A 6,000-nucleotide genomic window follows, 5' to 3' on the forward strand; every position below is an offset into this window, starting at 1 on the left:
CAGGCAGAACTCTCCTGACCCATCTGCCTGACCCGCCTGCTGCTCCCCTCAGCAGTGTACTTCATCGATCTGCCTGTTCTGCTCCCTGCTCTGTCTCTGGTGAATCCTCTCACCCTCCGCACCTCTGGCCTGTACCGCAGTTCTGTATGCATAAATAATAAATTCTTTTTAAAAAAATTCAGCTTTAACAATGGCAAAGGAAACTGGCAAAGGATTTATTACTCTCTGATTTTAAGATACTCATTTCAAAACTAAATTTAAAGATTGAAAAAAAAGAATGGATATCCTGTATCTTTGAAGATCACTGAATAAATTTGACAACCACTCTGTTAGATTTAATTCTATAATTATTTTGCACTTTCTCTTACCATATTTTAATGTGATTTTTCAGTTCACTTATAATATTGATATGTTTGCTTAACAACTGAAAATATGATCAAACGATAGGAAATTAGTCAAACTATCAATTGCAAAGAATTTGCTGCATAGTCACCTTAAAAAGTTCTACTTTCTAGAGCCAGAACAGCTGTGAAGCACCATGTCTTGTTGCCCCCAGCTGGCCAACACGGTGTCCAGGAGCCCTAAATAAAGGCATCAGCAGTACTGACACTGGCGAGCAAACTGAAGTGAAATGTAGGCCTCAAAGGGTCCCAGATGTCAGCAGCAGCCTCTGACTCCACTAGGAGAGTATCTGTGAGGGATAACTTTGCTTAAAGGTCACAGAACCTGAAGTAACTTTCCTTGTACATGTCAAGTGCATTTTCCTTATCCAAAAAAGCATCATGCTTTCAAATCACTGTAACATCACCTGAGAGTTGCTATCAGAATGGAAAATTTCAATTTGAATCTTAATTTCCTAATGCCTATAGCACTGTGCCTGCCGAAGTGAAATAGTTAACCAGGATGTGGCACCACAATTTTGGGCAAAATAATGTCTATGTTTTCTGAGAGAACATTAAATTGACTTCACTGTGTTAATTCCCACAAGACACTCAAGGGTGGTGAATGAAGATTAAACTGTTTACTGATCTTTTGAGTTTTGATGATACACAGGTTACTGAATGTTGAAACAGCAAATCATTACTTGCAGGGCAAGGAGGACTTCCAGACTATAATGGAAGTCAGGCAGCATTTCCCCAGGTGACAACAGGAAGAGACTGCAGGACCATGGAAATTGTGTTACAAGTTTGTCTCCAACATAAACCAAAAGAGACTCTGCTCTCCCCAATTATGCAGTCCCTACTTAGTCCCTCCTATCTTCCCCGTTGTCTGAATAAGAACCTCTTCATGACTTCCCAGTAAAGATGGAGATTCCACATAAATAATGCAAGCAAATGTGTTTAGGGTTTGAAAAAGTGGTGTGCCTGCCTTAACATGTCTACTGTTTTGATATCCACTGTTGTTGATGACACTCCTGAAAAGTTGTAATGAGCTCAGAACTGAAGCCTGAGCTTTTTCTTCCCCATTTCCAGGTAATATTAGTTCCTGCACAGGTGATGCTAATGTGCTCAGTGAGGCTCACAGGTTGGGGAGGGTGGTAAGAAACTTTATTCTGGGAATGTGCACCCACCCAGATTGCAGTCATTCACTGAAGATCTCTTACTAAAATGCCTATTTTATTTCATGGAAGTATATTTTGGACCATATTTGTAATATTACATACTTTAATTTTTAAGTTTTCATATAGTTTGTATTTTCATTATTGCAGACAGAAAGATGTTGGCTCAAGAAACCATTGAAGAGAAATATGAAGAAAATGTGAAAGACAAGAAAAGAGAAATTCTGATATCTAGTCTTCATCTTTAAGCATTTTGTTATTTTATCACTGAAAGATAGGTTCAAGTAATTTAACAAACTCAATATGCTACTGAGGAAGTTATTTGAAACATGTGATAGTTATTTAGGGGCAATATTGAGGTGTGGGCCGAATGTTTTGACATCAATAAGAATTTCAAAAAGCCATGTAGGTGCCTTCCCAGTAGAATACAATAATATGACAAAGAATACAATAATAAGGCTAAGCAGATTCTGGAAATTGCTACTCAATTTACCACTATTCAATAGATCTAGTGACCTGAGTGGAGCTGAATTAACATGTTGTACTATTTCTTGGAACATGGCATCAAAGTCAGAAAGAAAATCAATGTTCACAAAATATTTGCTAGAATGAAATTATACATAGTTAGGATGAGGGTACATCAGACTGCTTCACAGATTAACCACTTTCCTTCATGCCACCCCTCCTTGAAGACCACAAAGAGTATGACAATAAAATAAGTGACACCCAAATGAAAAATAACATGTCTTTAGCATGGTTTCATGATTGATAAGCAGAATAAAAAATTATCAACTATGATTTCCTCAAATATGTACCGTGCATCGTTCTAAAATGTACTCATAGTCTGCTTCATCTAACCACTGAGCAAAATATTTGTAGACATCTATAATCACAATAGTTATTCTTGTTATTTTAATACATAATCAATATTGTGCATTATCTTAAAATACCAGATTCAAAAAATAACGTCTACTTTCTCTTTCATCATAATATTTGCCGTCAATATTGCAGTTGGCCACACAATTTTCCAAGCTATATTTGGCTAGAGATTGAAATCTTAGATACTTTCTCTAATTTTGCTCTCTTTCATACATTAGCAACAAAATTGATAAATTTACTGCATGAAAATCATTTTATGTATGTTATAAAAACATGTTTCTTAGTATACTGAAGCAATGTCTTTAAGATAGGGACCCTGTATTCACAGATACCTCAAGCTGAATGGTAATTTCCAATGTACTCTTCCTAGCACCTCCCACCCTGCAATGAAAATAGATCAACAGCACCTCTCCCAGTATGACTCCACCAGACAACCTGGTGTTTAAGTTCTCAGACTTACAGGACAGATAACTCACCACCCTGTAGACACGATGAGATGTTTTGGAATAATGGGAGAAAAAAGCAGTGTCTCTAAGTTACAGGACAGTTTTATTGCAACAGAGCATTCATATCAAGTATTGCAATTTATCTGCACGTGGGTATTTTCATTGCAAACAAAAAAACAGTAGCTGAGCAATTAGTCAAGCTCTACACAGATTCCTCATGCCTTAAAGTGAAGATATTTTTGCCTACTACACAGACAAGCTCAGAAACTTTTAAGCTTTTCTTCTAATCTTTTCTTTCCTTCTCTGCCTTTACCTTCTATGTTGTCATCTACCTGCCTCACTTCTTTTTTTATTTGTTTTTTTGGTGTGTGTGTGTGTGTGCTTTTCTTCCTTTCCTTTCCTTTTTTTTTTTTTTTTTTGTTGTTGTTGTTGTTGTTGTTGTTGTGATCTTAGACTTGTTAATTACTCTGAGGTGGGTGATACCCTTAAGTATGTGGTGCAGGAGAGTGGACTATTTCTCGAGATAGAAACAGAAAGCTTCGCAGGAAGCAGAAGTAATGGACACATCAATTAATCCTTCAAGAAACTATTCTGCCAGATGCTCATGCCCCTGTTTCACAAAGTTTTATAACTGCAAATGAAATGGGGAACAGTGGTGAATTAATGTCCAGTAAAATATAATACAATTTTTTAGGTATTCATAAATGGGCTTCCTATTTACACTTTTCTTTTTCTGCCACATGTGTGAAATCATGGCATTAGCAGATTTATGTGCCTCAGCATGTATAAATTTGCATTCCACATTCAACCAGAGACCAGTTCACTCCTTATTTATGATGTTGTTTTGGATTGTACTATTTATATTATTCTTTTCATCACTTTCTGTGCTTCAGTGAACCACATTTTAGTCATGGGTCCATTTTTGAGAATTGGGAATATAATGGAGCACAAGCATAAAAACAAAATTACAAATTTAATAATGTTAACAGTAGCATGAAAATGGCAAGAAATATATTAGGTGAGACAAACTGTATCCTATTAGCTAAATATTTTCAGGCAAACAAGCCATGAGTTCCTAAAAAGACATGTATAACTTTAGAAGACATAATTGCTATTCATTGTATGAGTAATGGGATTTCTCTGCAAATAAAAATCTTATGTTTCAGATTAATTTGAAACTGTGAATGAAATAGTTTCATGGATTTTGGATTTTTCCTCTTCAAACTGAAAAACTACTTCCACCACAGCCACAAACTTTAATAAGCATTGCTTTGGCTGTCAAAGCACCCTATCTATTCTCATATTTTTTTATTCTAAATTCATTATATATTACCGTTTGTCTTTTCCTTCTGAGACATTATGGGTATACACATAGACATACACATACACACAAAAAAAAACTCGTTAGGAAGTAAATTATTATTTAAGGCCTCTCTGTTTTGACCTCTTATCATAATTTAAAGCAATTAATAAAGAGCAAAGGAACATGAAAACTTATCTTGACCTTAGCGTGCTTGTCTCTCAGAAGTCAGATAAAACACAGCATTGTCTTCCTTTGTCCCCACTTACATCTCCTCCACAGAATCTGCAATGACTGCATCTTTACTCAAGAGGGATATCTGTTATATTCAGAGCACAAAGTATCTGAAGGAAAAACTGATACTACAAGAAAAATAATACAGCTGATTACAACAATGATACTGCATATCTATATAGAATAAAAGTAGTCTGGAAAAATCCAAAAGTAAAAAATTCTCTGATACATATGTAATGCTATGGTTAACAAACATATGTGTTTATATAGGAAAAAATGCCACTTAAGTGAATATGTAGGAAATTAGTTTGGTTGCAAAAATAACTACTCTTGCACACTGGTTCAAATAAGCTTCAATTCTCTCCCGTTTACTTATAAAATAAGACTATCTTTTTTTTTTCCTTGAAGGTTTAAAAATCAAATGGAAAATGTTCAAGAAATTAATTCGAAACCTGAAAGCAACTGCATAAAATTTTGACAAAAATAGGCTTTTGGCCCTCCCTGGTGGCACAGCAGGTTAAAACACTGCACTGAGAAGCTAAAGACACTTCAGCATGAGTTAAAGCCCCACCCCGGAGGTGACCCACATGGCACGGCAGACCTCTCCTGACCCGCCCGCTGCTCCCCTCAGCAGTGTACTTCGTCAGTAGGCCTGTTCTGTTCCCCATGCTGTTCCTGGTGAATCCTCTTACTGCCCCTGTATCTCTGGCCTGTACCCTAGTTCTGTATGCATAAATAAATAAATCTTATATATATATATATGCTTAGAGCAGTATATATAAGTATTTTCATAGCATTAAATCAGATATAGATCTTTACATATGTACATATGTGTGAATTGAGTGATATATTTATAAATTCATTCAGTCATCATATATCCAATTCATCTTTTTCAGATTTATTTTTTAGTTATTTATTCATACAAGAATAGGAGTGGAGTCCAGAGGTGTGGGGGATGAGAGAATTCAGCAGAGACAGAGTGGGGAACAGAAAAGGCAGATTGACTGAAATACACTGCTGAGGGGAGCAGTAGGTCAGACAGGAGAGGTCTGCTGCATCATGTGGGTTAGCTCCCCAGCCAGGGATCAAACTTATGCTGCAGTAGCTAGTGATAGCATGATAGTGTTGCTGAGAGTTAATCCCTGCACCACCAGGGAGGCCCATGTATCCAATTCATAGAACTAAATCCATTCTAGTGAAACAATGCTCAGTCTTTACTCCCCGTCTCACTTAGTCTGGGCATTGACATACATGCTATTGAAAGTCACTGCACTCAAATTTATAAAAGACAATGAAAAGGATAGCATTTCCTGAGTTTTCAGTACTCTGGTCGATATTTTATTATTAATTTTTAAATTCATGGCGAGTGAGATATTTTATCCAGTAGAGTTTATGGGCAATCAATTATAAGCCATAAAATGAAATGAGAGAAAAGATTAAGGAATTTGAAGAAATACCTTTATAGCAGGAATGGTGCAGTAAATCTTGGTTTGCTACATATAAAATGTCAGCAATATGCATACCTTCTAACATCAATGGCAGATTAGTACTAAGTGAAATTTACTTTCTAGTGATGAATATTG

This window comes from Condylura cristata, unplaced genomic scaffold (genome assembly GCF_000260355.1).
Source record: "Condylura cristata isolate star-nosed mole 26May11 unplaced genomic scaffold, ConCri1.0 scaffold00012, whole genome shotgun sequence".
In the NCBI taxonomy this organism is placed as follows: Eukaryota; Metazoa; Chordata; class Mammalia; order Eulipotyphla; family Talpidae; genus Condylura; species Condylura cristata.